A 10,274-nucleotide genomic window follows, 5' to 3' on the forward strand; every position below is an offset into this window, starting at 1 on the left:
CAGGCGCCTAGATGTTCTAAATCGTTCTTATTGCAATGATAACAGATGACAAACAATGACTATCGGAAAGTGCTAGTTGATATTATACGACTACCCGTATATGATAGTGGTGGTAGATAACTAAATATTGCTATGACCCCAATGAGACTCTAATGAGACTCTAGACGGTTGGTAAACCAGCGGATAGGCTTCCGGAGTTGATCACTCGGGGGTGGGGCAGCACAGATGGTTAGACCCACTTTGCTCAGTAAATAACAGCGAAGAAGCCTGCTTAAAGATCTAACGGAATGGCTACGCAGCCGTGGCCAGCTCGGATGGCGCTCGGTGAAATCGGACTCGCCCAGAGGTGGAATGGCTCAGCGGCCCAGCAGCGGCCCAACAGCCCAGCGGGCCCAGCAACGATAACTTTCCCACCGGCGGTGGTTGCGGAGGCCAGGATCATCCGGTCTCTACACCCGACGGCCAGCGGTGGGTGGTGGCGGCGGCGGACCGGCGGCGGCGGCTCAGCGGTGGCGGCTCCACACCCGGCCTCTCCAATTTACAGCTGATGGTGGCGGTGGTTTGGCGGTCTAGTAGACTGATAGGTGAGGCCAGGCAGCACTCGGCCTCTCCTTCCGATCAAGCGGCCCTCGATGGTCAGCGGTAGCCTGGCGGAGAGTGGCGGCACGAGGTCTTCTGTGCCGGCGGGCGGACTTGCCCGAAGATGAAAGACGGGGCGGACTCGGCCGCCGATGGGGGAGCTCGATGTAAAGCTCGACTAAGATGGAGGGTGGAGGCGGGCTCGCCTGATGACAAAGCGGGCCAGCGGCCCAGGAGCCCAGCAGCAGCCCAGCAGAGGCCCAGCAGACGCCGAGCAGTGCGGAAGCCTAGCAGAGGCCGAGCCCAGCAGAGGCCGAGCGATGACTCTCCCCGGCCGCGGTTGCGGGGGGCCAGGGGGCGCCCAGCCCCCCCCCCACCCGGCGGCCGGCGGCGGCGGTGGTCCGGCAACGGCGACTCAGCGGCTCAGCCGTTCAGCGGCGGCAGTCTGTCACTCGGCTTCCCCACTTCCACTCCGGCAGCCGGCGGCGGCGATTCGGCGGCCCAGCGGCACGACGGGGAGGCCAGGCAGCACTCGGCCCCTCCTTCCAGCCAGGCAGCAGCAGTCAGCCGCGGAGACTTGCCGGCGGCCTAGCGGCCTAGCGGCAACCAGGCGTCCCTCCTTCAACGCCGTCCTCTTTCAGTGGCCAGCCGCAGCGGTCCAGTGGCCCCCCTGGCGATCTTCTTACCATCCGAGGTGGTGGCGGGGGCCAAGCAGCAGCGGTGATAATCCGGCCGGCCGGGCTTCAGATCTCGGCGGCGAATGCCGATAGGCCGCGGTAAGATGGCGGCGGGTGTTTCCTTCACCTTCCTTCACCTTCACTATCTCTCCAGTTTTTTTTTAGCTTCTCCGGCCTCCTTCCCGGTTTTTTCCCCTCTGTCAGGGGCTTGAGCTTGGGGTTCCTCTCACCCCCCGCTTATGAGATGGTAGGCAGGGGGGGGGCTCCGGATTCCCCCAGATTGGAATTTTGGCCGAGCAGCACAGCGTTTTTGCTGCCAGCCACCATACCGGAACCGTAGAATTAATGCCGATTGACAACTCTTTAACTACCATAGCTAGATGCTATGGAATCTTAAGATCTGTAGTTTGGTGAAACACCAGCACTCTTTGGCAGCGAAGACTAAAAACTTTATAAAACAGCAACTCCTATGATTCTATAGCATTGAGCCATGGAAGTTAACATGGTGTCAATCTGCATTATAGTCTACAGTATGGATAGACCCTCTGGCTCCTAACTTTGGATTAATCTGCCTTTTCAGCACATCACTGGAACAAATCTTTGCTCCAAGATTTGGGGGGGGGGGGCAGAATATAGGGGGGAAAAACATGATCTGCAAATGAATATGTGAGTATTCCTGGGAGGAAAAAAGTGATATTAACATTTCCCCTAACATTTTCACATTTTCACAAACATTTTCCTCATTCAAGTTAAATCAGGGTGTTAAGTAATTCTCCTGTTACTTTTTCCTACCCCAAATGATCTATACTTAAATTAAAAAGCAAGCTAAAGGGAATAAAATACTTTCATGAATAAGGTCTCTTTATGTTTTGGATTAAAAAACTTAAAAAATGATTTTGCCTTGTAACATTTAAGAAGGAGAAGAAATGGTTTTGGCTTTGAAACTCAAACACTTGTAGCAAAATACTGGAAAACTTGCTTATTTTAAATAGTCGTTATTGCAAGTTCTTTGACAGGAAAAAGAAAGAAACAGCCCAACAGCTCTGTAATTTAGTTGGGCACATCTGGAAAAGAAGTTTTCTAAGAAGAAACGCACAGAATAAAGTGCAGATGTCACATTTTGTTTGGATTGTAGCTTCTCTTCCAGTTTGGTTATTTCTAAATTTGGGTGAAGAAAGTATTTTTCATGGGCTGCATGTGACCCTAAGATTGTAACAACTCCTAAATAGAGATGAAGATGCAAATTTGTAAAAAGTCTAAAAAGCCTTACTAAAGATCATATGTAATTCTCCACTGATGCATTACAAGAGCTTTAACACAACTCTCAGTGGAATTGGACCCAAGGTGCTTAAAGTCCAGCCTGATCACAATTCTAGCTGTATTTTATCAATGATTTGTTTTGCCAGAGTTTGGGGATTAAGGAAGTCATAAAATTTCAGTAGACTTCCACACTTGTTGCATGTTGATTTCACTGGCCTCAAATGGTGCCTTCCACATTGCCCTGTATCCCAGGACCTGATCCCAGATTATCTTCTTATCACAGATTACATGGCAGTGTAGACTCATATAATCATTTAAAACAGATAATCTAGGAGTGGGTCCTGGGACAGTGTAGATCCAGCCTCAAATGTTAGCTCTGTTTCTGGGTATATTTTACTGGTTAATTCCAAAAATGACACCAGTATAAGATCTAGTGTTTGAGAAATCTACCAGTTGTCATCTGCTCACCCATAGAAATCCATGATAGTCATATTTTAGAAACTGTAGCTGATGTAGTCTATACAAAGCAATTTTCTGAATCAGCACCCCAAACAACCCCAGGAACAGGCCTAAAAACCAAGACACCAAGAAAAACTTTTTGTTGAGTTGTGTTTTCAAAAAAAACTGTTAGTTTGTTTACTATGATGAACTCAACTATACTAAAATGTAGCCCTCGTGGAGAACATGATGGTGCAATTGTTCATTGTTTTAGGTGTTGTAGATATAACAGCCCTCTATGCAGTCATGCTGGCCACATGACCTTGGAGGTGCCTACGGACCATGCCGACTTTCAGCTTAGAAATGGAGATGAGGACCAACCCCCAGAGTCAGACTCAACTGGACTTAATGTCAGGAGAAAACCTTTACCTTTACCTATCTACTGTTGTGTTTGCATGTGTTATGGTTTGTGAAGAAACTGATATTTCAGAAGATGACAAAGGGTATTTTGTGAGGTCTCAGGAGGAGGGGTTGGGGAATGGAAGTGGCATGGAGAGATGTGTTAGTGAATCTCCTGGTAGTTCTCATGATATTAGGGAAAGCAAAATCTTTTCCCATGAAAATCTGCCATAGTTTGCTATTGAGAGGAATGTGGGGGACTGTGAATCTTTTCCTAGGTCACAGTGGCTGCAGCTATGCCACAAGAATGTGAAAGAGAGACAGACTCGCTTTTCCCAGCAGCTTTGAGATAAGCAGCGAAGAATCAGGTGTACAATGAGTGATGTCATGGGAGGGAATTGAGGCTTTTAAGTGGGCTCCAAGCGTACAGCTCTTTGTGAGAACAACATTGCATATCAAGTGGAAACAACTAAGTTCTATGGCCTTGCTTCAAGCATTCAAGTTTCTGGATTTTGTGTCTTGTTCAGGTTTTCTGGGTTAAGTTTCAATTTTATGGATTTTAATTGCTGTTCATGTCTTCATGGTTTTTGGTCTGGTTTATATTCTGCTTTGTTCTCAAGTTCCAGATATAATTTTGATCAAGTGTATGGATTTTGCCTTGTTTCACTGTAGTGCCTCGAAGTGCAGTTCCAAGTTTTTGGATCATGAAAGTGGTTGTCACCTATACTCTGCAACTTTGGAGTTTCTGGATTTGTCTTTTGAATTTGTATTGTTCTTTTTATGGTGCTTTTTCCTATCACTTAGATTTTTCTTAATACACTTTTCTTAGTGGATTATCTCGTTCCCGTGTGGTATCTGGATGAAAAGGTGTCCCACGGCGAGGGTGCAACATTTGAATGGCAAGTAGTTTTGCCAAATAGCTCCGCTTCACAATAAAGAATATATAGCTTCCAATTGCTTTCAAGGTAAAAAAAAAAATAGCGCCCTTTACATTTAGCAATAAATAATGATGACGAATGAATCTGTGCCCTTTTGCCAAGAAGAATATATGATTCATTGACGTGACAACAAAATTAATCCTGTTCATGGCACATGGCATAAATGTGCTAGATAGGTTTACTGTGGTGCTAATGGGCAAATTGGATCTCTTATTACAGGATACGATGGCTTTTGGCATCAAGCTTCCAAATGATTATTCCATTTGTTTCTGAGTTAGGCAAATGATTCTGATAAACATTGTGTAGCAGTTGAAGGAACGGCTATGAGGAAAAAGCCAACCAGCCAAAGCTGAAACAAAAAAAGAAAACAAATAACTTTTAAAATAAACAGTTATGTAACACATATGGTAAATCAATTATAAAGAAATAAAAGCAAACACTATCTTAGCCTCTGTTTTTCTTAATGTATGAAAGATGGCTTTGGGTTATTGATAGACGTTGTGTTACAATGATCAAGTGTTTGGCTTTGCTGCCTTTCCATTTGTTACATTTTGAACCATGAAACTGTTAGATTAGTTCACTGAGAACATTTAAATATTTCATTCCATGTGTATGAACGTTTGCACACACAGGCTTTCTTTTAGGCACATGAATAGCCCCATTGATTTTGAGGTAACCACTGTCAATGTTCCAGAACATAGAGCAGGACTGATTTCAATTTCACTTATTATAGTTCTGTGTGAACATAATGAGATATTTTGATGTGTAGCCTTTACAAGTTTTCTTGACAAAGCGATTTAACTTCATTGCTTTGACATCATGGTACAAAAGTAACCATTCTACCAAGAGGGCAGCTGGAACCAATCCATTTTTTAAAATGAGCTAATAATATATTTGCTATATTTATATGCCACCCTTCCTTTAGGGCATTCAAGTATTCTGGTTTCTTCCCCTTTTTATGTTCACAAAAACACTGTGAAGTAAGGCAAAGCAACTTGGATCAAGGTAACTCATTGAACTTCATGGTTAAATGGGTCCTTCTATCCCTAGTAGCCCCTCTAATCCAAGGATGGACAACTGGGCTCCTTCAGATCAGAGCAATACCAATATTTCTTTTGTTCAGAAGTTTAAGGACCCTTCACACATGGCTAAAATCGTCAGCATGCACCGGTTTAGCCCAGGTTACCCACGGAGCCCACCAGCTCCCATCAAGCAGCCCTGGCATGACTCCGTGGGTGAAGGAGGATGGAGCCAGCACATGCCATCGTCAAGGCAACACGGGAGGCTTCCCATGTTGCCACTGGAATCCATGGGGGGAAGCTGCATTCTCCATATATGCTCCACACTTCCTCCCATGTAATCACCTTCAGCTGGAGCCAGGCGATGCAAGACATGGGACACCAGATTCCCCACACCAACAGGAGCAGCTCCAGTGGCTATGTGACAAGGTGGTAAGACTCTTTCCGGTTTCTTTTTCTACATGTTTGCTCTACATGGGGAAGCGGGAGTTGAAAAGCATCACTGCATCAGCTCCCATGTTTTTCCACATCACTATGTGCTCGTACTAGCTCAGGCACTGAACTCAACTAAATAAATTCAAAAAGGATGTTCCCATGCACAGCTACTCTATGTAACTGGGCAACATAATTATATGAAATTTCCAGATGTGTACAACATCAACAGATTTATGGTAGTATTCAGTGTGGTCTTTACATATAGATATAAGGCCAATTCAAGGGTGATGTTGTCAAGATTAAGTGCATGATGATATTTGAAGTGAGGACAGCAACATGATCCTTCTACCTGAGCTTGTTATTAATATGTGCTAAAATCTGCTAAAATCATCCACAATCTGCCTTCTTATTTTTATGGCAGCCACACAAAACTTAGTAACTCTAAAAGTGATCAATGGTTCCCTATCCTCTATGAGATGTTTTAGATAATATTCCTCATTTCTACCAGGGATTTGCTGGACATTAGAAGTGATAAAAACAGACTGAATATCCCTATAGAAGTAATATTGTAAAAGGACATGCTTGGCAGTTTCTCCATACTGCATGGACATACATGCTCATGGTAGGTAATCGGGAATGTCAATTTCTGATTAGTACCTCACTGGAGTGAGCAACCTTATAATGTTTTTAATGTCTGGGTATCTGCCCATTTCCCCCAGATGCTCTTGCAGCCTCCCAACCCAGATGTGGTGCTTAATGGCAAATTTGGTATTGTCATATCCAAGTATTATTAAAGTTTGAGGTGTAAACCTCAAGCTTCTTAGCTTCTCCTGCAACATAAGTTTCCATTTTGTCTGAAATCTATCTATTAATGTGAGAGGAGCCAGGCTCAATGGGCAAAAAATCAATTTTAACCAGTAATGGATATTAAGGATCCATACCTGAACCTGAAATGAAATTTGACCCACCTCCATTGGACTGCAGCATTTAAGGCACAGGAAGGGACTCCCAACAGTATGTGCAGGGATTTCACTTGGAGGGTTTCAAAAGTGTTAAATTTTTATAGGGAATGATGTTTTAACTTTAAATCAGATGAATAACCAGTTTAGGTAGCTCTGTGGGCCAACTGAGGACAAACTTTTTTTTCAATTCAGACATGGCCAAAGCTCCATCACAGTGCAGGGAAATCCTGTGACCTGATTAAAAAATGTCGTCATTCCTGGAAGTCTCCATGACACAAAATTCACCTCTAATATGCAGAAAAATACAGTATAGCAGTCTGTGGTATGCTGAGGGCCACAAAACAGCCCTTTGTGGTCCATCCATGTCTCAGAGATCATCTCCAATTTCTGTCCTCTCTTTTCTTAGTACAATAGGAGCAACTTTCTCTAGAGCAGTGGTTCCCAACCTGTGGTCTGTGGGTCACCAGTGGTTCACAACAACTAAAATATGGTCCACAGCCGCACCATTACTACACCATTGCAAAATCACTTTCCCACACTCCATAGAAGGTGAAATAAGGCATTCAGGGTCTCACAAAACCCTCTTATAGTGCTTAGGCTTATTAAATACAGTTTTCTGTAGATGAGCAGACGGTGACAACTGGATGGCATATGTTCTGTATCAGAAACTACAACTGATATGGTCTATCCAATGCACATTTTTGAATCAGCACTGGAAATAACCAAACCAAATCTAAAGTTGACCAAAAATTTATTCATAACCCTTTTTGTACTAATGTTTGAGAGTGGTCCCTGGTCAAAGTGGTCCCTGGCCAAGCAGTCTCTGGACAAAAAAGGTTGGGAACTACTGCTGTAGAGGCATTATCCTTCCTATTGCTCTAATGAGTTAAGTTTAGAGCATGTTCGCTGATTCCTAAAACAACTTCCCACAGCAGAGGGAACCAGAGATAGAGGTGAGTTTCATATAATAGTAGTTACTCAGGTTTTAAATTAATGCCAAAGCTGTCACTATGTTCAGATAAATGGAAAAACAAGCACCAGTAATACAAATAATCAGAGCCAAGGTAAATCAAAGCAATTCATCACCCTTGCAACTGACAGCTTCAAATCTATAACATCTTTTCTAATTTAGTGGTTTGAAAAGCAAATAGTGCAAGCTGAACGCAAGGATATCTATCATTATCATTCAATTGTTTAAAGCTCAGCATTTGATGAGATGGCCAATTCTGCAGAGTCTTTTCAGCGAATAAGATATTATTAAAACCACTTAACCGCAGCATGGAAACCAAGTGAAACAAAAAGTGTGTTTTAAGCTTAGGGAATTCGATGCAGGTATGTTGTCAGTGAGAGCCAGGTATGGAGACCATGGTTCAAATCCCTGTTCTATCATGGAAAGCCATTGGGTGAACCTGGGCAAGTAACAGTCAGGGAAAACAACCATGATAAGGTTTCCATATGTCAGAAATAACTGAAGACACAAAGCAACAAAAAAGAAAACCAAGTAATTAGCTTGCTTTAGAAAATTCTTCAAAGAAAGAAAAATGCAATACATTTTAGAAAATGGGTGATATTTTTTTCACCCGCAGGTCACATAAAGCTTTCTAAAGTCCTCAGAGTGGGTCCCAAGTAGCCTCCCATCCATTTTTGGTACCTGTTGTTCCCTTGGTTCATCTAAGAATATTTGGAAGAGAAAGACAAATGAACAAATATATGAACAAATGCATTGCTCGACTTACCGGGCAGAACCGTTGTAGCGGTGGGAGCCCTCTTGCTGGCCATGGCACCTGCAGGAGGCTTCTTCTACCCAGAAGGGCCCTGCGTGGTGGGAAAGTTTCCTGCCGTTCAGCCAGCTTGCCTATCAGTGGTGGACCCTGCCTCACCTCCGGATTGGCCAGGGCCCGCCACCATTTTGGCCCAGAAACCTATTTAAGGCTGCCCTAGGCCATTTCAGGCACTGTTGATGCTTTCATTGATCAATCTCACCCATCCTGCATATTTGTTATGTTTTTAGTTTCAAGTTAGCTTATCGATCCGGGTTACATATCCCCCCCCCCCCCATCAGAAGGCGGGAGCATCCCGTAATTACCAGGGGTACCGCAGTAATGTTAGCTTGGTATAGTGCCAGCAGCACCCTGGCTTGGAGAGCGGGATTGGTCAGCATTGGGCTGCCCAATCCATGATCCAGGACCCATGCATGATGGCCAACCCTTGTAATCAATAAAAAAAGTTGTGGCCATTTTATATCCCAACTCTGTGTGTGCGTCATCTTTGGTTCTGCCAGCGGGAGGTGTGTCACCCATGCACATGAAAATCATCTTTGAATTTTCCCAGTGAACTCCACACAAAATAAAATATAAAGCAAATAAAGCAGCCAATACATAGAACTATAGATCTACCCAGTTTTGATTGCACCACTTGGCATAAGTGAAGGGAAGACAAACTCTGAACTATTAAAATATTTTCTAGGAACTATTAGTGTATAGCTTGTGTCTCATCTTATGTCTGCTGTTGAGAGAATGGGGAAGAAACTGAAGTGGTATCTGACAAACAGAATATTAGTTCCACTCACCAGCAATGTATGAACAAAGCACATTCTCAGCCTCAATTTTAAAATTTAATAAAGAAGGAGTTTGGTGTTTTATTGGTATTAGGTTGCATTAGCAATTATTACAGCAAAGTGCTTCAATTTGTTGGTGGTTGGGGAGGGGGGGAGAGAGAGATTGAACTTCTTCCAGAATTAAATGTTCCCCAGTATTTCATTTATTCTTCAGACTTTTCTTTCACCCTCCCCAACCATTCTGCCCCCTAGTGACTAATACATTCTGAAGGAGCAAAATGTGATGTATTTGATGAAGCAAATAAATCATTCATTGTTCATATAATACATTTGGGAGTATCGAGTCAAATGTTACACAGAAAAATCTGTAATAGAAAAGCTTATCTTTGACAGATGAAGCCCTCAAATTGGTAATCTTATTCAAAGGGTAACTGATAAATATTTTCCATTTTCCAATTATACAGCAGACTTTGGCTTGGAAAGTTTTGTAGTTGTGTTAGGCCATTTAGTCCATGAATGATTGAACTGAAGCAATGAACTCTGTCCATTTTAATGGCCAAATGGGAGGGTGCCTCCTCCCAGGATTTTAGTATTATGTAAGTAGGAAGAGAAACAACTTAATCTAACCCTCTACATTAAATTGGAATTACACATGTCTTGTCATTTATTTGCAGCAATCTTTACGGATTATGCAATTAGGGTCCCAAGAGCATGAGCAGAAACAAGATGTCAACTCCATTACACAGAATCTCCCACCTCACGAATTCTCCAATTACTACAATGCATTAACTTAATGACGATAATACATTGGCTTTCCTTCATTTTTCTCTTTTTGTGATTTTATGCTTTTATTTGGAAGGAGGATTAATCTCAAGTGGTTTTGGTTTTGTTTATGAATTAGTATTCATTAAATTATTATAAAAATGTATCAAATGACATTCTGACTTGTTTGCAACTTCCATATTGAACATATACATCTTTTCGTAGTAGGGAACAATAATGGTTTCACA

The sequence above is a fragment of the Anolis sagrei genome, chromosome 5, assembly GCF_037176765.1.
Source record: "Anolis sagrei isolate rAnoSag1 chromosome 5, rAnoSag1.mat, whole genome shotgun sequence".
NCBI lineage: Eukaryota > Metazoa > Chordata > Lepidosauria > Squamata > Dactyloidae > Anolis > Anolis sagrei.